Source organism: Ascaphus truei, chromosome 3 (genome assembly GCF_040206685.1).
Source record: "Ascaphus truei isolate aAscTru1 chromosome 3, aAscTru1.hap1, whole genome shotgun sequence".
Taxonomy (NCBI): domain Eukaryota; kingdom Metazoa; phylum Chordata; class Amphibia; order Anura; family Ascaphidae; genus Ascaphus; species Ascaphus truei.
The window spans coordinates 73,781,743-73,806,899 of NC_134485.1; the positions used below are offsets into that span (position 1 = coordinate 73,781,743).

General features: G+C 42.7%; 1 long non-coding RNA gene across 1 annotated transcript; it reads left to right on the forward strand.

Moving 5' to 3' along the window:
• The first annotated feature begins 660 nt into the window (after nt 1-660).
• On the forward strand, nt 661-22,158 carry LOC142490929 (uncharacterized). The gene is made up of 4 exons (XR_012800154.1): nt 661-877; nt 13,659-13,836; nt 14,410-14,610; nt 21,886-22,158. It is a non-coding gene; the product is annotated as an uncharacterized LOC142490929 (long non-coding RNA).
• Nucleotides 22,159-25,157: the final 2,999 nt, after the last annotated feature.

A 25,157-nucleotide genomic window follows, 5' to 3' on the forward strand; every position in this document is an offset into this window, starting at 1 on the left:
AACACACTCACAAACAGTAAAATATAACTCCTTTACAGTAATACCACAGAAAGCATAATATGACACAATACAAACAATGTACAGTATTATAATAGAAATAACAATGGTCCAGGGGTAGCTAGCCCCGAATAGTACCAAGGTTGCTCGGGCACGTGTAACCCAGTGTCCTGCGGGCAATCCCTCCCAATATGTGTTATGGTAGCGCTACCCTCCAACTTGCATTGGTGCACTTTACCGTCCTGGCTTAAGGTCCCGCCAGGCCACACAACTCTTTAGGAGCAAGTGCCGCAACCGTGTCCCACGTTGCGGGGTCTCCAACACAAACCCCTCACACCTTAGGGTCCCGGATAATGTCTGTCATGCAGGCCGCAGTGGAAAGCCTCCCTCTGCGCTCCGATCTGCTCAGATGTTTCTGCTCCGCTCTCTCTCTGACAGTAGCTCCCTATCTTAAGGGCAGCCTTACAGACTTATCTTCGGTGAGGGGGGTCTATTTGGGGCTTAGGGGTAGGTTTGGGCCTAGTCCGGGAGCTTGGCAGGCTCTCCGGACACTTCCTCCCTCTTCCCTTGCTCCGGATCAACTCCCTATTCTCAACTGTCAACTCTCAACTGTTAGCTCTCAACGGAACGCTGAGGAGAACCTCTACAAAATGGCCACTCCCACAAAATGGCCACACCCACGCCATACACATCTCCAATACCTAACATGTGGCGCCAACCGCAAGACGAGCGCTGCACCTTCCCGATCCTCCCTCTGCTGTGTGTTACTATGGGCGCACTCCTGATTGGCTGTAACGGCTCATGTGATAGGATTTCCGCCGCAGGGCTTCTGGGAATTGTAGTCCCGCTATTTTACATAGCCAGGACGTCTCCTATGTAGGTAAGAGGGGGGACCATAGGGGGCCTCCGCTACATATGTATTTCACATATTCCCTGGGATACTTAGCCCTCTGGATCCCCTTCTTACAAAACAATAATATAAGATAAACTGAAAAAAACCTTATCATGTTCCAGAGGGATCAGACTTCAACACGACCAGTGAAGGACTGTGGTCCGATGTTCCTTGTTAATCACTGAATTTACTCTATTTTGTGGAAATCTATTATGGGGAACTGTAAGAGACGTGCAGAGGTGCAATCAGGGAGACATATTTAGGGAAAATAAACCATGGCTTTTATTCAGCCCGTAGCTTTAAGCAATACAGTTTAAAGAAGCACACAAATACACACCCTATCCCCTTGCAAGGGCTAACTCACTTTCCCAGTCCCTATCTGCAGGCCTGAGAGGATAGGCCTCATACCAACCTAGACCACAATGTCCAAAGAGGTACCTGTAAGCAGGGTGCTCTTTCTGTTAGTCTCTGTGTTGTGTCCATTGGGGGCCACCCTCTGGCGGGTTCCAGGGTCCGCTGAACTCTTGATGTAGAGGTCTGACTACAGGGTGTTTTGCCGGCAGCACAGTCCTTCTGTGCTCGACAACAATTTCTGAGTCTCTTCTAGCAACACAGTTGTCTCTGTGCTCAAGAGATCTCCTGCAGTTCAAGCAGGAGGCTTTTCTACCTGTTTGATGAGCCAGTCGGTTAATTGTCTCTAGCTGCAATTAACCAGCTCCCTGCTGGATTCCTCAGACCAATAATGTTGCTTAACAAATAATGTTTAATGTTTAACAAATAATGTTGTTTAACAGACCAGGCTGTTAATTTGGTCTCAAAAGATGAGAAAAAAAAAACATATGTCCATCTGTAGGTGACAGTATGTATTTGAAATACTATACGTTATCCACATCACTAGAAGCAAACATTGTAAGTCCATTAACGAGAGTCCTATAACTATCAAGCAAACAAAACTATAATCAGGTACTCAATGAATTCTCTGCAACAGTGAATGGGAAATTGGTAATGGTGAAACCGTTTTTTTTTCACTCTTCTGTATATGCTGTGTTCCAGTGTGGCACACACAAAGGGTTGCCTCACTCCTGCAGAAGCAGCAGAACCAGAGGGCCTATTGAGAAGTCAGACTATGATGATGTGTTCTGCAACCCTTTTCAAAGTTATTGCAATAATTAATTCATGTGCTCTATTGTTCTTTGCATGAACTGCAAATTATGAGAATGTGCCTTCAGGGAGAACCTTAAAATCCTTATTTTAAAAAAAATAGCAACATTACATTTGTACTGTACAAGGTCTTATAATGCATTTTATTTTAGAAAGATCCAGCTGCATTTTGGCAAGCTGCCTCCATCTTAGTACAATTCCCCAGAAATATCCCTTTAAATGTAATACCGTTATAACTTATGTCCGTTCATGATGCTTACATTTTTCAGTTCTAGGAGATTTGAAAGAAGTAAGAACACAGTAAACAAATCCTTTAATGAGTAGTGTGTAACAGCTGGTGTTATGTACATCATCACAAAAATACTAATACAACACCACAGGATGTATATTATGAGAGGTTGTCTTAGCCAATGTTGAAGAGAGTCAGTTTTGAGTTATGTTCCCAGTTATGTTCCCACTTATTGTCACTTGGTACTACCACATAAGTGTCCATTCACCCTTACTTCAGATGGAAACCTACTGCACTATTGGGAATTAAACTAGTCAGATAACCTGTTTTTACATTTAGCTCATTGTAAAGTGTCTATTGAGTAATCTACTGAACAGTATAACAGCACAATCAAGTTGTGTGTGTGTGTGTGTGATATATATATATATTTATATATGTATATATATATATACGTGTAGAGGTATCAGTACCGTGTTAGCCGAGCTTCAATAATCAAAAAATAAATAGATGATACCGTTCTGTGGCTAACGAAATGCTTTTATTTGTGCGAGCTTTCGAGATACACTGATCTCTTCTTCCGGCGATGTTACAATGAATGAAGCAAGGATTACTTAAAAACAGTGTCTCTTGGAATGTTATCTGTGCTGGTCCTTCCCCCGTTGTGGATGTGTTTTATGGCTAGAGGTGTCAAAGGGTTACTGAAAGCAAGTGAAGAAAGAGTGTGTATGTGTATCAGTGTGAATAAGAATGAATGGAGAGCCCACAGTATAAACAGTGCTCTACACAAGGTGTGTGTGGAGTGAGAGGGGATATAAATGGTGTGGGTGGGTGTGGAAATGTGAGAGTTTGTAGCACAACTAAAAGTGTGTGTGGATACTATGTGGTCCCTATTGGTGTATAGGGATGGAAAAATAAGGAGTATTAGTATGTGTGAGAGACACACAGCTTGCAGGACACACAGGATATACTTGCACATGTACTCCAAAACAAACCTTACGCGTTTCGTCCTTTGATCTGAGGATCTCTTGTGTGTAAGAATAAATGTTGCAATGGGGTGCTCCTACACTAAATCTGTTCATGGTGCTGGACAGTATGTACAATATAAATATGTACAGTACAGGTATTCTTCCAATGCAAAAAAAAGTTTTATTAAACTTTCAGAAAGATTCCATTGGGAAGAAAAATAGTGGTTAAAGAAAAACTTTTTTTTGCATTGCAGGAGTGCTTATACTTATTTATTTATTTTGTGTGTGTGTGTACAGTATATAGATATATAGACAGATATATATATTTATATATTGGTAGATATATACAGCTCAACCCTTTTATAACGTGATGCGTTACAAAGCGAATCCGCTTATAACGCGATTTAAGTGTGGTTCCCAATATTCATATTTATGAATACTTTACAACACAATTATTGGCATCTTAAATACTTTATTGTACAATGCATACAATTGTACATTATTTCTAATGCAATCCGCTTATTACACGATGCTATTCTTTCGTTGAGCTGTAGAATATATATATATATATATATATATATATATATATATATATATATATATATATATATATATATATATATATATATATATATATATATATATATATATATATATATATATATATACAGTGTTCGACAATCCTATACATTTACTCGCCCGGGGCGGGTGGATTTAACCCCCAGGCGAGTAACTATTGGCCCAAGCAGCACACGTGTTTTGTTTTTTAAATTTTCCCTGCTCGCGCTGAAATTTCCCTGCTCGCGCTGGCTGAAAAAAAAAAAAACCTCCCCCTACCTGACAGATGATTGGCGCGCGCTCCCAGGCTTTGTGGGCGCGCGGCCAGGCTCTATATGAGCCAGCCCCCAACGAGCGGCCATTTTTTTCCCATGGAGGATGGAGGACACAGTAAGTATTATCTGTGCCTTCCTCCACCTCCCTCCCCTCCCCGGTGCTCCTGCTGCCCGCAGTTATGGTGATGGGAGCGGGGGATGCCCCCTCATGTCCCCGTTCCCCCCCCCCCGCTTCCCCCCCGGTCCCGTGTCAGAGAGCGCGGCGGGTGATGGGAGCGGGGGATGCCCCCTCATGTCCCCGCTTCCCCCCCCCCCGCTTCCCCCCGGTCCCGCGTCAGAGAGCGCGCCGGGTGATGGGAGCGGGGGATGCCCCCTCATGTCCCCGCTTCCCCCCCCCGCTTCCCCCCGATCCCGCGTCAGAGAGCGCGTCGGGTGATGGGAGCGGGGGGTGCCCCCTCATGTCCCCGCTTCCCCCCCCGCTTCCCCCCGGTCCCGCGTCAGAGAGCGCGTCGGGTGATGGGAGCGGGGGATGCCCCCTCATGTCCCCGCTTCCCCCCCCCGCTTCCCCCCGGTCCCGCGTCAGAGAGCGCGTCGGGTGATGGGAGCAGGGGATGCCCCCTCATGTCCCCGCTTCCCCCGGTCCCGCGTCAGAGAGCGCGCCGGGTGATGGGAGCGGGGGATGCCCCCTCATCCCCCCGGTTCCGCGTCAGAGAGCGCGCCGGGTGATGGGAGCGGGGGAAGCCCCCTCATGTGGGAGCGGAGCAGGAGATGGGCGGGGGAGCGTGGTGGTGCTGGTCATGGCCTGTGTGTGTGTATATAGGTGTGTATATATGTGTGTGTGTGTGTGTGTGTGTGTGTGTGTGTGTGTGTGTGTGTGTGTGTGTGTGTGTGTGTGTGGGAGTGTGTGTATGTATGTGGGAGTGTGTGTATGTATGTGGGAGTGTGTATGTATGTGGGAGTGTGTGTATGTATGTGGGAGTGTGTATTTATGTGGGAGTGTGTGTATGTATGTGGGAGTGTGTGTATGTATGTATGTGTGTGTGTGTGTGTGTGTGTATGTATATATATAGGAGAATGTGTATGTGTGTATGGGAGTATGTGTGACACCAGAGGTACCTCCCCCCCCCCAATCTGTCAGTCACCCCTGCCCCGGTCAGTCAGTCACCCCTGCCCCGGTCAGTCAGTCACCCCTGCCCCGGTCAGTCAGTCACCCCTGCCCCGGTCAGTCACCCCTGCCCCCCTCTCTCTGGTCTCCCCCCATCTCCCCTCTCTCTGGTCTCCCCCCGTCTCCCCTCTCTCTGGTCTCCCCCGTCTCCCCTCTCTCTGGTCTCCCCCTCTCTGGTCTCCCCTCTCTCTGGTCTCCCCTCTCTCTGGTCTCCCCCGTCTCCCCTCTCTCTGGTCTCCCCCCTCTCTCTGGTCTCCCCCCTCTCTCTGGTCTCCCCCCTCTCTCTGGTCTCCCCCGTCTCCCCTCTCTCTGGTCTCCCCCGTCTCCCCTCTCTCCCCTCTCTCTGGTCTCCCCCGTCTCCCCTCTCTCTGGTCTCCCCCGTCTCCCCTCTCTCTGGTCTCCCCTCTCTCTGGTCTCCCCCCCTCTCTGGTCTCCCCCCTCTCTGGTCTCCCCCCTCTCTGGTCTCCCCTCTCTCTGGTCTCCCCCGTCTCCCCTCTCTCTGGTCTCTTTCTCTCCCCTCTCTTTCTCTCCCCCCTCTGTCTCCTTCTCTCTCCTTTCTCTTTTTCTCTCTCCTTTCTCTTTTTCTCTCTCCCTCTCTCTTTTTCTCTCTCCCTCCTCTGTCTCTTTTTCTCTCTCCCTCCTCTGTCTCTTTTTCTCTCTCCCTCCTCTGTCTCTTTTTCTCTCTACCTCCTCTGTCTCTTTTTCTCTCTCCCTCCTCTGTCTCCTTTTCTCTCTCCCTCCTCTGTCTCTTTTTCTCTCTCCCTCCTCTGTCTCTTTTTCTCTCTCCCTCCTCTGTCTCTTTTTCTCTCTCCCTCCTCTGTCTCTTTTTCTCTCTCCCTCCTCTGTCTCTTTTTCTCTCTCCCTCCTCTGTCTCTTTTTCTCTCTCCCTCCTCTGTCTCTTTTTCTCTCTCCCTCCTCTGTCTCTTTTTTCTCTCCCTCCTCTGTCTCTTTTTTCTCTTTCTCTCTCTCCTCTCTCTTTCTCTCTCTTCCTCTCTCTCCCTCTCTCTTCCTCTCTCTCCCTCTCTGTCCCTCTCTTCCTCTCTCTCCCTCTCTTCCTCTGTCTCCCTCTCTTCCTCTCTCTCCCTCTCTCTCCCTCTCTCTCCCTCTCTTCCTATCTCTCTCCCTCTCTCCCTCTCTCCCCCTCTCTTCCTCCCTCTCTCTTCCTCTCTCTCCCTCTCTCTCCCTCTCTCTTCCTCTCTCTCTTCCCGCCTCTCTCTCTCTCTCTCTCTCTCTCTCTCTCTCTCTCTCTCTCTCTCTCTCTCTCTCCTCTCTCTCTCTCTCTCTCTTTCTCTCTTTCTCTCTTTCTCTCTCTCCCTCTCTCTCTCTCTTCCTCTCTCTCTTCCTCTCTCTCTTCCTCTCTCTCTTCCTCTCTCTCTTCCTCTCTCTCTTCCTCTCTCTCTTCCTCTCTCTCTTCCTCTCTCTCCCCCTCTCTGTATCTGGATATCTTATTTACCCTATATATCTTAACTGTCCTATACTACACCAAAATAACCTATACTGCTTTCTTCCAGATCTGACTCAAGCTTCACACGGGAGACATCGGAACCCCCCCTAACCCAGGAGACAGGTAGGGAACACATTCCCTCCAATGTATAACATTGCGGGAATGAGGTACCTGGACATTGAGGGACTGCGGATCAGGTAAGATCCCAGGTGGGATTGCTGCTTTAGATATTGTGAAGCGGGGACGTCCAGACACTGGTTAAGGGGTTCAGGAAACTAGTCATCCACACCTGGCTTTTATTTCTAGATCGACACTTACACACACACACACACACACACAACTAAATACATTTGTCAAAAACGAATTTTGTTCTGACTAGGAATTTATTAAATGTATTTTAATTTTAATTATATATTTTATTTTAAAGCGGGGTTGGGGGCGGGACTAGGGGCTGGGTTGGGGGCGGGACTAGGGGCGGGGTTGGGGGCGGGACTAGGTGGCGAGTAGATTTTTTGGTTGGGCGAGTAGATTTTTGGGTGATTTGTCGAACACTGTATATATATATATAGAGAGAGAGAGAGAGAGAGAGAGAGAGAGAGAGAGAGAGAGAGAGAGAGAGAGAGAATAAATAAAGCAAATGCTCCAATATGCAGATAAATAATATACTTCTAGAGTTAATATAAAACAATGGTGTGTACACTCAAAAAAAAATATTATAAAAATAGATGGTGGAAAGTTGTTACACTCAAGTTCGCTGTAGAGTGTGAGAGGATGGTGGGGAGTAATGGAGTTCGGATCCTCCTATAACCACTTCAGAATGTATATATATATATATACATACCAGTATATATATTATGCGCTACAGAGTACACTCAATAGTTAAAGGAATACAGTGAGTATATGTGGTCATGCCCAGTGTAAATAGCCGGTTGTTATAAGTTACATATAATGTCCCTTATTGTATGAGTCATCATAAACATACAATTGCTTTTACAGTATTGCCCTCACAGCATACACCAATCTTGCAAATACTTTAGAATTAAAGTGATCTTAATTAGTGTGATAGTGCTGTATCTAGCTATCAGTAATGGCTGTGAAGAAATGTTGCTAGCTCAAAAGAGGATGTGGTAGGAGACAAAGCAGCTTTCAACAGAAATGAATTCTCAAAGGAAACTAAATACAATGACAAAAAAGAAGTGCATGCTCAGTTTTGCAGTTAAATTATATAATTATAAGGGTGAATACTTTATAAAACAGTGGTGTATACACTAAAAAACAATTTATTCTAAAAAAAAGATAATAGGTGGAAAGTTCTTACACTCAAAGTCGCTGTAGAGCGTGATCGGATGGTAAGGAGTAATGGAGTTCAGATCCTCTTATAACCACTCCAGTGTGTTCAAAATACCACCAGAATGACAGATGCAAATAAGCATAGCTGGGGCATTTTGGAGATCCTGTGTTAAAAAAACATCTACCTCAAAACCCAAAGTTGTCTTTCATAAGGCTAAAAGCATGAAAAATTGGGTGGCACCTAATTGACTTCCACCGTTAAATTCTATGAAAGACACATACAATTTGTTGCTTAAAATAGCATGCAGCAAAGGAAATATCACTTGTGAGCACATTCACCTGTCTTAAACAGGTCTGCAACCCTGCCTTTTACCATTGTCTTCTAGCATACAGAACTTCCAGTGCAGCAAGGGATTCAGAGGAATAACATGCAAATGAGCACACAATGTGTCACCTTTCGCTTCAAATCATTTTTGACATGGACCCCTAGAAGCTTAGGTCTGCTGCATTACACAACCTTTCAGTACCGCCTGGGCTAAAGTGCATAGCCAGTAAACCTAAAATAGGTCATTCTAAATGTGGAGCCTCGGGTCACGGTTCCAAGGTCAGGACAGGAGAGAGGCAAACAAAGTCCAAGTACAGGCAGAAGTTCAGCAAAAGTAAAGCGTATCAAGATATCATACGGGGTCCAGGAGCACAAGGGATAAGATACCTTGCTCTGGCACTCGCTTAATGGAAATGGCTTCCTTATAAAGACCAAGTACAGGTGCAGCTGCTTACAACCTCCATCCAGGTTGAGGATGGAACAAAGTCACTTTGGCTATCTTGGGTGAGGGCAAAATAACCTCAGATGTTGGCAATTTTGGTGGAGGCAAGCAGTTCAGGGAAGTGTTGGTGCCGAAGCGGAACGGCTGCGATGGCGGACCCTTACAGTTGGGGCAGGAATAGTGAAGCGAGAGGAAGTGTTGTATTTTAACTGTTTTGTCTTTAGTTTCTAGGAGTAAGCAGATCTGAATCTCGGAGGAACTGCCTAGTTGTCTCGGCCGCTCACCGAGCACAAGAGCGACTAAACGGCTGTTGGCTTGGATTTCACCCGAACATAGCCTGCATAACAGGGATAGGCAGGAAAGATTTGTGCTGAATTCAGGTGTTTGAACTGTTGAGGCAACCGGGGTTATGTTGCCAGTCAGATACAAAGAACAAGGGAATGAACCCAGAAACTGATGCTGCCAAAGTCAAGCATATGAAGGGGTTAATGGGAGTGTTCCAAAATCCACTAAACCGAAATTGACCCCTCACCATTGAAATAAATTATAAAGTCATATAATGATAATATAACTCACCCGTGGCGGGGGGCCCGTTTTGCAGGGTGAGGCCGGGTGCAGGAAATGAAGTGTCCAGAAACACCGCACTCCTGTACCCCTTGTGCCGTTAGCTGCTGTCCTTACCCAGCCCGGTGTCTGTGGTATCCTTCGGAGTGTTGCTGTAAGCGGTTGACTTTGTATCCTGCTGGACAGGGACGAAACGCGTCAGAGTTTGTCTTCTGCGATGTACAGCATGTTCTAATAAAGCTGATTTTATCTTCATCACTCTTTGGCTGGACTCCAAGTGCTGTGACCGCCTCAACCCTACTTTATATATGTTGCCAGTCAGATGTGTTTATAATACATGCTGGTAGCAATGACCTTGGTTTTAAGCGCTCAGTTGCGTTAGTTCGGGAAATAAAAAGGGACATGGCAAACATTTTGGTAGCATTTCCCAAGGTTTATTTAATTTGGTTGAAAATTATACCGCAGTTGGTTTGGCGTGGAGCCAGGGATCCCGGGGCAATTGAAAAGTGCCGGATTAACAAGGCCATGGCTAAATTTGCCAAGGGTTTGCGAGGTTTGTCAGTGTAATAATTCCAGTTCAGTTACATTATTATATTGTAATTAGGTTTGAATCCGGTGTGTAAAAAGAAGATGCCACAGAAATTATATTATTCTAATTTGCAACGATCCTTAATACAGACTTGCATACTGGAATTATTCTAATAGTAAATTAATCTTCTCTGTAGATTCAGTTATATTAGGATGGGTTAAAAGTTATAATGGGATTGCAGCTCTGTTGGGTTATCTGAGCAAGGAGGGCCCTGCGGGTGACATTTGAGATATAATCGACAGACAGTTGCTATTGATAACTGATGATACGCTGAGGTAATAATTTCAAACAAATTTAAGGTTATTTTACTTGTATGGTGGGCAGTTCCTTATCGGTTATGACATCAGTTTTAAGTTAAAGAGGAGGTCAAATATAGATGCTATATTTGGTCATAGAATTAGTAGTAGGAAAACTGACTAGGTAATTTTGTCTGGATAAATACCGGCAGTGTTTTGCTAGTTGGGAGAGAAGGATTACATCAGGAGAGAGGAGGAGCCAGGTTTAACATCATGATACCAAGATCAGACAAAAGGTTAACACCAGGAAAAGAATAATTATGCAACCATCTTTGAATATATTATCTTATTTGATGTCACCGCCATTTTTGTACTATTTTTGTATGTGAGTATTTATCTTTCAGAGTAAACGTTTCTTTTTATGTGCTAAAACCGGAATGTTGAGTTCGGTTCTGCTGATGTCATCTATAGAAAATACAAAGGACATTTTACAGTCGGTATGGCATTCAGAGTAACAGGAAGCCATACCAAGATTGTTTTGGAAGTACGGCGCACATCTGACAGATATCGGGAACAATATATTTTACATGGATCTGCAGGAGGAAGTACAGAAGGCTGTCCCCATGGTGGTGCCCAGGACAATTTAGGGGTAAATGTCCTTGGGTGTAGCAGCTGGTTGACCTGCCAGGCTTGGAAAGCCCAAGAGGTATATGGATACGGGGTTAACGGTGCCCTCATTGAGGCTGGTGGAATAATTCTGCTACACTTTATGTGGGTAGCAGCAGGAGTCACAAGCCATCGCTATGCCATCGGGCTCTGAACTACAGTCGGGCTGCGTGGCAGGTGGTGGAAGAGTTGGTAAAATCTCAGGTTAAAAAATAAAACTGTGGCCTTGTTCTTCCACACATAGAGTGTCTGTTGTTATTTGGGGGGTAGGGGTATAGTGGGCTCTTAGCACGCCAAGAGCGAATGAAAGAACTAAGAAATCTGTCTAATACATTTTAAGGTGGCTTCTTTAGAAAAAGTGTTAGATACGGGCACAAAGGGTCAGGGATAACGGGAGCGGTGTCATTTCTCATTTGTTCAGCTTCATTTAATAAATCCAGATTTTATTGTAGTTGGCTTTTCTGTGCACTTTAAATCTAATTTGGGGCCATTAGCAGAGAACTGTGGAAAATGTAATTTTACTTACATCAGAATTTTAGTATCTGTGACTAGTGTGTATTCTGTGTCTATTTAGTATCTGTGCCCACTTCATATTGCAAATAAATATTTTTTACTACCAAGCTAGTTTTTCTCAGAACATTGCACGTGATACATGCAATAACCTAAATAACATTAAAACATTTTAGAAGTACTGCAGGATACAAGTGAGATGAAATGGAAGGATTTAATAAAATATAACAAACGACATGACATTAATTATACAGTGAACGTATTTACTAAGCAGTAAGGCATCTTAAAGTGAGTTCTGGTCCATTTATTTTGTGATCATGAACACAAAAAATAGCAAATTCTTTGGAAAATAGTCTTTTTACATTAAGAGCCATATTTACTCCTATTGAAGGTATTACATTTAAAATAACATTTCTTTGAGTGCTTTTACCTAACTGGAAGGGTTATGGTGCATGTTAAAGCAAGGAATCGATGGGTTCTCATTGACCCTCCAAATATGTGGAAGTTGGGGGCTGTGGATAACAGATGGTTATGGGTGTAAATAACAGGGTATGGTATCTGTGGTGGCGACAGTTTTTTTTTTTTTTAGTCTGAATGTTTCTCCCGACTTTAATACACTGGCTGGGTGATACAACAGAATAGCTTCCAACAATTTCTGAAAATAACTAATCTATTTACCAATCCAAAAATCTACTCGCCACTTAATGGAAGTTGTCATATATAACCCATAGTTTGAATCTTTGGGTCCAAATCTGAGGCAGAAATTAACCAAATTCCTTTCTGCCTCTTATTCTGTTTTGGGTTACTTCCTCACCCTGTTACTTTGAGTTCGCTCAGTGGTGGTGAAGGAGAGGGGGGAGGAAGGGCCCCAGACAAGAATCCCCCATGGGTTTCTCCCCCTGAAACCTTACCACCTCCTCCTCTGCAGTTGTTGGGTCCTCCGCAGGGGGTAAGGGACTGATGGCAGATCAGGGGCGGCTCTGATTGGCAGTTAACCCTTGCAGACCCCACAGCTGTACCTGAGGTGGTAACAAAATTCCCCCAATGCCACCTACTTCCCCCATGTCACCCACTTCCTCCCGTGGCACCCACTCACTCCCATGTCACTCACTCGACATGTCACTCTTGCTCATCCCTATGTCACTCACTCTCTCGCCCCATGTCACCCAATATTTCTCTCCCATGTCACCAACTCTGTCCCCATATCACTCATTGTCTAGCATATTATAGGCAAAAAGAAGTTCCAGGTAGCAGTCATTCAATTTGAAAATGTTATCAAAAATACTCGTAGACATTAAAAATATACATACATCTAAAGTCAATTGAGATCTGGTGTGGACAGAGATGGTACATATAACGGTGTATAGTTCATAGTCACAGACTTCACAATCAATACGTATAGGTTCTCCTTGATAAAGTGCCTTGCGGCACGAAACGCTTAGGAGGGTTGTACTCTCTACCGTTTTTTAATGCAGCTTGAATAAATCAAATCTTTTATTGCCACACGACCTGTTTCTTGCCACTGTGCACCTCACACAAAAACATTTCGACTTCACAATCAAATACATGTCACAGGAGTCTAACCTAATGCATCTCCAGTTAGTAAATCTATGTACTGATGTATCGCCTGGTGAAATATAGGGAATTAACTACTTAGAAATGTAGTATAACCCCAAATCCTAGTGATTCCACAGACTAGGGGTATCATACATGTCATACAGTTCATTCAAACTAAAGCCCATATATCTGGGATACTGCTTTGCAGTGAGTCTACAGTATATGATAATTCTCAAACTCACTGAAGAGACATATATCTTACAATACACTGTTATCACGAGGAATTCTAGCAATCATAAAATTATATACAGTATATGCATTAACCATTAACTGCATGTGTGGGAGCTACTGTACATTAGCTGGGGAGAAAGTATATATCTAGTTTTCTTGATGGTAAAACAACCAGTATTAACTTAATTAGGTAACTAGAGTTATCATATATCTGATACAGGCAGGTGAAACATTGGCAGAAGAATATCACTAATATTATTTAGAGACAGACAGCCTGGAAATTATTTGAGTACTATCATAATTCAAAGCAGTACTAATAGCTGTTATGTACTGCAGTGTATGTCCACTGCTTCACCACTATAGAAGTATCTCGTAGCTGTACAGATAAAGTGTGAAAGAGACCCTCTGCTGATGTCAGGTCTCCTATCTGTGTATATAGTGACAATCAAGAATCACCTACCACTCAAGAATCACCTGCCAGTCTTTCACCTAATAGTCAATAATCAACTACAAGAACGTCAGTTATTAAAAATCTGTTTTGGGTTATTTCTCCCTGACTTAGGTTGCGCTTATAGTGCCGGCTACGGATGACGTCACCCGTCTCCATTGCGAAAGTTGTAATTTGAGTTTAGGAGACGTCTGTGCTACAAGGGTGTGACGTCAAGCAAGGGGGAAGGCAGAGGGACGGATACAAGAGCACGTGGGAAGGCTAAAACGGAGAGGATTTGTAATTTCTGTTTGTATGCTGAATTTACTTTACTTTTACTTGAAATTACGGGAGAATGTACTATTTTAAAGTTGTTAATATAGTGTGTTTCACTTGACAGACACACAATCACATACAGGACCGGCAACAGAAATAATGGGGTCCAGGACAAATGAAAAGAGCAGGGCCCACCCTCCACCCCCCCCCGAACCCGTAGTGCACCTACCACGAAAAAATATGTTTTAGTGCGCAACTTTTACTTAACTGTTTTCTTCTTATTGTAATACAGAAAAAACATTACAATGCAATCTGTTTATTTTTATATTTTAAACAAAAGACAGGTGACTGCCTGCCTGGGCGGGTGACTGCCTGCCTGGGCGGGTGACTGACTGGGTGGGTGGGTGACTGAGTGACTGGGTGGGTGGGTGAGTGACTGGTCGGGTGGGTGACTGAGTGAATGGGTGGGTGACTAAGTTACTTTGACTGGGTGGGTAGGTGAGTGACTGGGTGGGCGGGTGACTGAGTGACTGGGCGGGTGATTGACTGAGTGACTGAGTTGCACTGACGTCTCTGATTCATCATTTCTCTTCTTTCTCTGGTTCTCTAGCCCCAGCTGACCCAATTTCTGCGATTTTTTTCTTCTTCCCCCAAATCCCCCCATATCAAGTCTGTTGTGTGGATCTTGGCAAATCTCTCTGCCCTAAAACAAAGTCAGAACTTCAACGCTGTGCATGGCCCAAGTCAGACCTCTGCGAACATGGACTATCGCTAAGTTCAGTCTCTGAGAGATCCTTACTACTAGAAGAAGGTAGCTTGAGGTGTTTTCTTCTTATCAAAGATTCCTACATATACTGTACCTCCCAGTCCTGTAGCACTTTTCTTGTTTACAGGCAATTACTATTTCACAATATTTTTTCCAGATTTTTATGTGCATCATTCTGAAGGTCTTCTATTGGGTGCAATTTTCACAAGTGATTAATCCTTTCTTGCTCCCCTCAATTTCTACTTTTAATTGGGACAATTGAGCCTTTTCATGTCCAATAAGAATAGAGATTAATTGAAATGAACAATTTGAGAGAATTGATTCCCATTATTGTACGGTACAGACCTAAATGCTCCAAAAATCTTGAAATATACTCATTTTAAAGGCTTGAACTATATCTAAAAGTACAATGCAATAAGCTTGTGGCCCTTCTACCCCTAAATGTTTTCTGATCAGGTCCCTATGGAGAATTACTTGAAGAGCCCTGCATACATTGATAAACTGTTAACACGCAGTCAATGATGCATTAACTTCCGTTCAAGGGAATACAATGTGATGGGTTGTTAACGCTGTGTTAACACAATATTGAACACAAAATAGTCTTGTTGCTATGAATGTATACAGATCTGAACAAAATAAAGAAAACAATTTAACTGAGAGCAGTTAAGTGGTTATATGGTGAGAATAACATACACAACTGATTTTAAATATTTAAGAGTCAATGCATTTAAACATAGCCTGTGATCATTTCTGAACATCAATTACATGCTACTTAAAGGTAGTGCTTCAATCAATATAACATTCAATACCCTGGCATTATGTAATTAAACATACACGTTTATCCTGAAATAGTTTCCCACAGATATAGCCTCTTTAAATAAAGAGCCTGAAACAAGACCTGGTACCGTATGAGCAGAAAGCTGTAATTATCCCTTATATTTGTGAGGGAGCCTTCAGAAAATATTCCAGCCACATGCAATTGCATAGCTGTAGTTTTGACTGCGTATCTTTGTGAGTGACTTGTGCTAAATTGCTCTCTAGGTTTTACCAGTCATGCTTAATCTAACCAGGTAAAAACTCTTGAGATCCAATAGATTTTTGTAATATCAACATAATTAAGGCTGTATATCTGTAGTATGACTGATTATTTCATCTCCCAAATCTCAATTTGAAAAGCTGGTTAGAAGAGAATTTCAATAGTAGTTTAAAATCAGTACAAACTACTGTATATAGATTTCCTACAGCATATACAGTAGAGGCAACTCTTATTCGAACAAAAACCAGTGGCAATTCCCCAAAAAACCCAGGAAACACCCAGGTACATTCTGAATACATGCCTTAAACTTTCCTTAAACTAGCCCCAGCATTTCTGCATTGATTAATGGCCTATCAGATTAACAGCGGGGGTCCCTGGCAGTCCCATTCAAACTGAATTGGAATGCCAGGGATCCCTGCTGTGTTAATCCTATGGGTCGTTAGTCAATGCAGAAATGCCTTAAACGTGCCTCAAACTAGCCCAGAACATACCCAGCACATACCCAGCACATACCCAGAATGTAACCCGGCTAGTTTACGGCAAATGTTAGAATAAACGTTGCCTCTACTGTACAAGTATGGGTGTGACTATATGGGCAATGTAGCTCTTATAACAAAGGTTACCCTATCCATTACCCTATCGTCTGGATGAATATACAGGGTTATTACACAGCCATTACCCTATCGTCTGGATGAATATACAGGGTTGCCTTATATGTAATCCTGTTGTGGCTCACCTGAATATGTATGTGTCTTTTCTGTGAAATTTATGTGTGCTTGAGTATACAGTAACTGTGTGTTTCTTTGTTCCCTGGGCGTGCTTAGCTGTTAATACACTTACCCAACCTACACGCCCAGAGATCAGGGAGTGGGATCAGTGGGAGTGGGAGCTGATTCCATGAGGGGGTTAAGGACAAAGCTGAGTGGGTATGGACCGGCCTCCTATATGGGAGATGTTGGTCCAATAAGTGGAGCCATTGTCTGCCTCAGACAGAGAGGCGCCTATCCCATCAAGAGATAGCAGGTGAGCATTGAGAACATGGGTAGGTACTGTAGATACTGTTCTCATTGGCTGATTTGTAATGCCCGCCCTCCTTTCCTTAGCCTCCCCATCACACCCCCAGCCCGGATTGGCCAACACAGGCGAGCCCTTGCACTGTGATTGGCCCAACACACAGCAGCTGCGCTGTGATTGGTCCCTGCCCCATTCTCCATGATTTCCTATGGAGACGGGGGAAACTAGAAAAGGAGCAGCCAATCTGAGCTCTACAGACCTTGCGGGAGCTAGCGTGGAGATTGACTAAGCGGTGGACTTTGAGGTTGTGCCAGAGACACCAGAATCAAATGCTGCCTGCTATTCCGAGCAGAAGATTTAAACTTGGCTGCCTGCATTTTGCATCCAGCGCTGCCTGGAGTTCCCGATCCCCCACAGGTGTGGGAGCTGCGCCGGGTAAGCTATTTTGGTGGCGCCGGGGACCTAGGACTGTCAGGATTCCCCCGGTATTCCCTCTATGGAGTGAGTTTAGCTCTGTCAGGATATTATGTTGTGTCTTCTGGCTCCGGCCGGAATAAATATACTTTTATTTTATCTTTGTCTCGTCTGGTGTTCGATCGCGTGAAAGAGTTCTGGTCTCCCATGACAATAGACATAAACAAAAATAAAACCAAGTGCTCTGGTTAAAGCACCATATAAAAAAGGTTATTTGTAAAGAGGGTAATTCAATAAACTACAAAAGTGCTGATCGGAAACTCTCATTATAGTCAATGGGAGTTGACATGAAGTAGCAGCCCAATTTGCACTATTGCAGATTAATGAATAACCCCATAAGGAGGGTCTGTTGTTGAAGGTGAGATGGACTCTTGCTTGAATGTGCATTAAGAATAGGTGTCCACTATTGAGCTTTATTAAGATAGTCAGAAAGCCTAGATAAATGTGTTTTAGAGGAATCACTACACATTACTTGAAATGCAAATGCACTATTTTTTAACAAGTTTGCCTGTGTGTGCTAACTTGTTTTTTATGGGGTAGGTGTAGGCAGGATTTAACAGATTCACAAATGTAAAAATGCATCTTAATCCATAACTTTGCCCCCCTTTTTTTAAGCTTCAAACATCTTCTCAAAGTTTGACTTGGCTTACACTCCTCTCACTAATCTTGACATTTTGTTTTCAACCACATTCCCTGGTGTGTACACTAGTGTTTTTTGTATTATAAACAAAAAGGGGTCGCCTAGCATCTGGAGATACCCAGATTGTAGCCCACAGGGTCACTGCTTTTCTTGTACTTCCAGCGGTGTATGTGTGTGTGTTTCTGTCTAGGCTCTCAATCAGCCCTGATGAAGGTCCCTTCGCTTCGAGCAGGTGTGAGCAAGCCTTTTTGTTTACGCTCTACTACCAGCTCCCCCCTCCCCCCGCTCACCCCCCCTTATCTTTTCTCTGGCATTGGCGGCGTCATTTGACATCATGGCATCATGTGACGTTGCGTTGTGGCCATTTAACCCAACGGCGTCATTTGACTCCATGTTGTCATGGCAACGTGTCGCCTGAAACCACGGAAGAGCAGGTAAGAAGCATACAGAGGCCTCGCGGGCTCCCCCGGCATTTTATTTAAATGTTGTGGGGAAAAGTGCAGGGCCTCTGTAAGCACCACTCCCATCCCCCTCCCCCCGAAAGTGTCAGGCCCCCCCCAGTTTGCGCACCCCTAGCTTATAGAACTGCAACGTTGGTATGTTTCAATACACATATTGTGCTCCTTTTGTGTGTATTTGTTTTTCCATTCTATCGGTTTGGATGATGTATGACTCTTATAGATATGTATAAAAATGTACAGTATTTCAGCAATGGCAAAACCAATCTGCACCAAATTTGCTACACACATGCACATTAATTATTTCTACCAGCATACCATATTTTGTTCAAATTGGTTGTGTTTCAGAAATGCAAATGTATAAAAATAGTTTCATAAGCAAAATTCTTCCTATATCAGTACATCTGCAAAATGGATTTCCACCACATTTTTATCAAATTTGACATGAGGGTAAGAGTCCATTTGTGTAGTAAACTTGGTATAGATTTGTTAAGCCAATGCTGACGTACAAGTGCTACCATGTCAAATTAAGTATGCAATACTTATTATTGGGCTTGTGTATTGTAAACTGCATTTTATTCTATCACTTGTATTTAAGCTACAGTATGTATTTACCAACATGCACCATATTTGACGATGTACACTATCAGCCCGCCAACATTTATGCGAATTGGTTGACTTGGTACAAGAATACAAGTATGTGAAAATGGCTTCATAAGCAATATTCTTCCAAATTCTACTACTTGCACTGGTGAAAGGGATGTGCGCCTAGTTTTGTATATGGATGAGTGTAACAAATTTGGTGCATGTTAGCACAGCCATTACTGAAATACATGTGCATCAAATTAAGTAGTTGAAAACACATGTACTGTGTTTTAATGTAATATATCCTCGTTGTTGAGGTAAAACTCATTAAGTGTATTTTTGCAAAAACTCACTAAATGCCCTTCCTGACGTGGAATTTCTTGATATTTCTATTGGAAAACTCATCAAGTGGCTATTTAGTCATACTGTAGTTCAGAGTTACCAAAACATAAAACTCACTAAGTATGATTTTGAAGTAATGTCAAAAAGAACATTTATTCGCCTTTTAGTACTAAAGAATGGAGTTAATGTCTTTTGCCTCTACAACGATATATATACTGTATACTTGTATTTTTTTTAGTGTATGTGTTATTGAATGAGCATATTTAAGTTTTGTGTGTGTTTCTTCTATTGTACATTTTGATTGTTCGCAGAGCATTTTGCCTTGCCTGAGATACTGTATCAGACCAAAACATCCAGGTAATATGCTCCATAATATCAGAGAATATGGTAGTGGGATACATATTTCTGATAGTTAAGAGGTCTGAACTAAATCTATCTCTTCTTGGTAGCCTAGGTAATTACTAGCTCCCAATGGGATTATTAAGTAATCTGGTGGTTGAGTTTTTGTTCTCTCATTTAGTAACGGCAATAGATCCTCCAATTTCATACTTCTCCTTCCCATCCAGATGTCTTTGGATCCTGGAATGCTACAATTAGATAAATATCTTTCTTTTCTCTTCAGCCTGTTCTGAAGCCCCAAAAATCTCAGATGGAGTCTCCTGCAATCAAGACATATGTGTTTGCTTCCATCTGTAACTGTCAATCATACAGTCCCCTAAGACTTCAATATTGTACTTTTTACAATGTTCTGTTGCTAATTAAGTTGCATTTTTACAAACTCAGAACACAAAGTTTGTATTTTTTTGAAGTGATGATGCTGAGGATATATTGCAATGGAAAATGCCAAGACGTGTTTTACCTTTATGACTACTACCGTTTGTCATGGGAGACCAGAATTTATCCCAGGGATCAAGGCACCAGATAGGACAAAACAGTTCACTAAAGAATTTTTATTCCAGCCGGAAGCAGCAAACACAACACAAAAAAACACACCAGAGCTATTCTCACAAAGAACGGGCATATGGGGGAATCCTTGCTGCCTATGTGCTTAGAGCCACATCAAAGGCTTAGCCAGAGCTTGCTGCCACTCCGAGGGGGTAGGGCCCATCCAGACCTCTATGGTACAATTCGCGGCAGAGCACTTTCAAAGAAGGCCCAGTTGAAAACTTCTGCTCTCCACTTCTCTGGCACAGCTACAGTCCCCTAGCATAAAGCACTTTTGAATTTCCCGCTTGCAAGGCTCTCAGCCTCATTTTTGGGTGTTTCCGGCAAAGCTTCAGAGAACACCATTTAGATCATCTACATGTCAGGATATGAATGAACTATGGAGCACTGATCGAGTTCCCTTTTTCTAGCTTCCCAGCTGCCATAAGAAAGCATCGTAGGGAGGTGGGCGACCAATCACAGTGCAAATGCTGCTCATGGACCAATCAGAAGTTAAGGACTCGGCTGCATTGGCCAATCAGGGTTGGGGGTGGCCTTATAGAGTTAAAGGACTTGTGGAGGTAAATACAAACTGGCCAATAAGAGCAGAGCCTACCAGAGGGACATGGCAATGCCTTCCCCCGGTCAACAGGATATCTTCCATTGGGCAGGCACCACCCTGACTGTTGAGGCAGCTATTTCCTCAGCTTTTCGGGCTGATGGGCTCCCCCGGCTCGATCTCTGCCACGAGACACTCTTCTTTGTCCTCTGCCCCTCTCCTCCCCTTCCAGACCCAGCAGCAGCCATTTTCTCTGGACATGTGGGTAACACAGTGGGTTTCTCAACCCTGCATGTCCCATGACTTTGGCTCTACTTTATTGTTGCACAAAACACATTTTTATATTTCCAATACATTTTTACATACAGGAATAAAGAGTACATTTTTACATAGGATGCAAGGGGCTACCGGGCATGTAATAACCAAATAGCTCAGGGGTCTGGTGGCCAGATAAGCTCCAGGAAAGGGCAGCAAGGGCCAGGGACTGGGCTTAACCTTTATTTTACTGGGCCCCTTTCCGTCTCACTGTTACTAAGGGGTTAATAAATAAAGCCTTGCACTATCATTTAAGGCTGGTATATATTGCCATTCCATGCTTCCCTGGAATCCTTGATAGAAAAGGTAGAAGCTTTTTCACATTATGTAGGTCTACAAAATTGTATAACAGGCTACAACAAATCCTCATTTAGCTGAACCTGAAACTGAATACAATTTATATTATGTTTATTCTACAAATGATGATGAGAAGAAAAATGCAGCACTCTCACGGTCTTCATGCAAAGGATAATTTAATCACAGATCGTCGTTTCAGTTCTGATATCTGGACCTTTCGCAAGTTGAGAAAGGTCCACATTAGAAGACCGAAATGTTGATCTGTGATTAAATTATCCTTTGTATGAAGACAGTGAGAGTGCTCCATTTTTCTTCTCCTCAGCATACCACCACGAACCCAGGTCCTGCGAGCACCCATGACAGTATACACATAGAAAGAACAGAACCCTATAAAGTGCACTCAAAGAAAACCTTTTAACTATGAACTAGAAAATAATAAAATGCTATTCAATACCAAAACTAATCATAAAAACATATTAAAACTGAACCCGAACTCTGTGTTATTACTGATGCAAGAGGAGCTTGGGTCACTGTATGTTATTAAATGGTAAGTAGAGCTATCAAGTCTATAGTAGAGTTTACATCTATACGTGTATTGTGCACAGCGTCATGAATCACTTTATTAAATAGGAATTTTGAGATTATTTAATGTCTTGACATTACCATTTGTTTTTAGGCACCCCAAATGAGACCTTGGCAATGTGATAGTTAAAGTCTTCAGTGACAACGAGTGTGATATAAGAACCATGGATCACAGGAGAGTATGCCCACCCCCAAAGAAGCTCTGGTGTGGAGTGCAACGATCACTGTGGTTCAGTCATCAGCATGACTCTGTTGCAGGGGCAGCTATACATGGGGAGTTTGACGCCAGGCGCTCCCTGGTCTGTCTGCAAATATATTAATATTCCGCAATGCTGTGGAGTGATTTGACATTAATCTTAGATCGGAGATAAACCTGATATATTTGATACAGAATGGTTTTGAGTCACCATTTTAACTTTATTAGCGTTTGCAAATAAAACATTTCATTCTTTAAAAATACTTTCTGGTGTGTTCATGTTTTTACTCTTTACATTTAAATTAAATACACTTACCGTAGTAATGTACATAAAGTACTAATGTCATTTAAATATATATGCATATCTAATTTAAATATATAAATCTTGAAAATAAAAGTTATACTTATCCCGGCCAGGATGAAGGCCATCCTCCCCAGGACAACTACTTGTCCTCTGTCCTCTCTACCACCATTATTAGATATACTGTACAAATTCACGTAACACGTTGTTAAGGGCGGACAGCTGTTATCCCAGAACCATCCTGAAGGGTATTCCCAAAGGACAGTTTCTAAGACTTAAGAGTAATTGTTCTCGTGAAGTGGATTTTGACACACAGTCGAGAGAGATGTTTGAGAGATTCGGAGCCAGGGGTTAAAGTGGAAGAACAGAATGAAACCCTAGAAGAAGTTAAAACTATTGATAGGGAATCCACACTAATCAGGAATAAATCTATTAAAAGCAAAAGAAAAAACACAAAATTTAGGGATGGGGAAACCCCCAATATTCATTACTCAATTTAGTGCGCAAGCACAACAAATTAAAACAATTGTTAAGAAACCCTAGAGAGTTCTTCAATTAGATCCAGCCATCAAAAGATAGGTTGATGATGGACCTAAATTTATTTTCAGAAAGGCCAGGACCATAGCGAACTCTGTGTCATCTAGCCTATTTTTGTCTGAGAATATCCCAATTATGAACAAACCAAAAGGTTCGTTTAAATGTCAAAAATGCATTACAGCTCAACCCCGTTATAACGCGATTCGTTACAACATGAATCCGCTTATAACGCGATGCAAGCGTGGCTCCCAATTTTCATATTTATGAATACTTACCAATAATCGTATTGTAATCTTAAATACTTTATTGTATAATGCATACAATTGTACATTATTTCTAACGCGATCCGCTTATAGCGCGATGTGATTCTTTGGACCCCAAGCATTGTTTCAGCCGCTTCCATGTGGGAACACCGATGAACCCATCATGCTGTACTATTTCGTACAGACAACAAGCAAGTCCTGACATCTTCAACAAAGCAAAGAATTCATTGTCCATCATCCAGTCGATCCTTCTCTGTAATGCATTCTCCTTCGATGCATACCAATTTATCTAGAATGGCCTGCTCCTAACAGACAAGCTTACTCCATTGCCGGGAGAAAATGTACAACTTCTTATCTTTCGTCCATCCAGTTCCCCATCCATTTTCCACAGTAATTTTGGCTTTTTCCACATTGGCCTATTGCTTCTCATCAATAAGATTGTCACCCAGAACAATTAAGCTTTTCCTCTCTGGTTTTCAACAGCACGTTGCTATCGCACCCAGACAGATCTTCCATCTTGGTGAACCCCTAAATAAAGTTTCTACTAAAAGGATTAAATTTGCTCTGCCCAGCCTGAATCATCACCTTCCAATCAAAGGTTCATTGTTTTGTCAACTCCTCTACCTCCTGACTACTCGCCCTTTTGGTCTGCAATCAATCTAGTAATTTCTGCTGCAGCCCACTGACCGTCGTATGGTTTTCTGTGACCTGGAGTTTAATGTCAAAATCAGCTATTCATCTCGCCAAATCCAATCTCGTTAACACCTTCGACTACTACTACCACATCTCTGCCATCTGTCTATCAAAAGGGGTTGTGATCCCCTACCACCAAATGTATGACCCATGGTGCCTGGTCACTCCCCAAAGTAGCGCTGCCTCCTCAGCCTTTAGAAATGAAGTGCTGCGTCACATCATTAAAAAATTGGCCAGATGGAGGTTCTCCTGCTAAAAAAGCTACATCCCTGATCTTATAACAGAAATCTGTTCTGTATTTTCCCCTTTAAACTCTTAGCCCAGAGGGAAAGCTAATCTCATAGCCATGGATCCCCAGAGGTTTCGCCCATGGGATTTTTGTCTCACTTGAGTGACAAAGGATCGACTATCCACAAATCTAGAGATTTTAACCCTCCGTTTTTGGTAATCAATGCAGGCCTAAGTCCGCAAATGCCCCAGGCCAAAGTCTATTCCCATACACTGAATCTCTCCAATACTTTAAATTGCAGAGATCTCCCAATCAAACCAATTTATACAAGCAGCTCTATTCCTCCACCTCTAGTAGGCCACACACACAAATGTATTTCAATTAAAGTACATTTTTATTTATACTTTTTTTTTCATTTTTAGTAACAACGATTATATTTTATATATTATATATATACATCTATACTCACACATTTATCACAATACATGGGGTAAAATATATACTGTATGCTGCAATTTATGTATCATCTTCAGCCCTTGTTAATTTACAGTACTGCTGGATGAAGGCCTCTACAATGATCTTCCAGACACAGCAGTTGCAAGCCTTTTTTCTCCATGTTGCTCCAACAAATAACCTAATAATATTTCCTACCATCTTACTTTTGGTCATCGTTTTGTGTGTAAATTCTTTGGAAACCGGTTGAGTACCATCTTTGTCTAATGATGGTTATTTCTTCTTGTGATAATATCCGCTAACTACCATTTTACATTTCTTCATCCTTGTGATGATGTCACCGACTTCTGTTTGCTTCTGAAACCCATGTATTATTTTTCCTGTCTTTTCGGGTAATACCCAGCACACATCTCTTTATACATCTTTGTACTGTCTGAAGCTTCTGAACTATCTTTGCGTTCAGGGTCCAGGGTTGCGTTTCCCACGTCAGCAAAGGCCAGATATACTGGTTGCACACTCTCCCTTTAAAGGGTGCAGTTGAAGTTCTCTTTAAGTTTGTATTGTTCCTTCCAAATGAACTTCGTACCATCTTCATTACGGCCTTCACAAAGGTGTTTCTGGTTGCCCTTTTCATGATGTGTGATGTACATTGTTAACGCACTGGAGGGGTTAAATGTAAATTCCTTTGTTACTT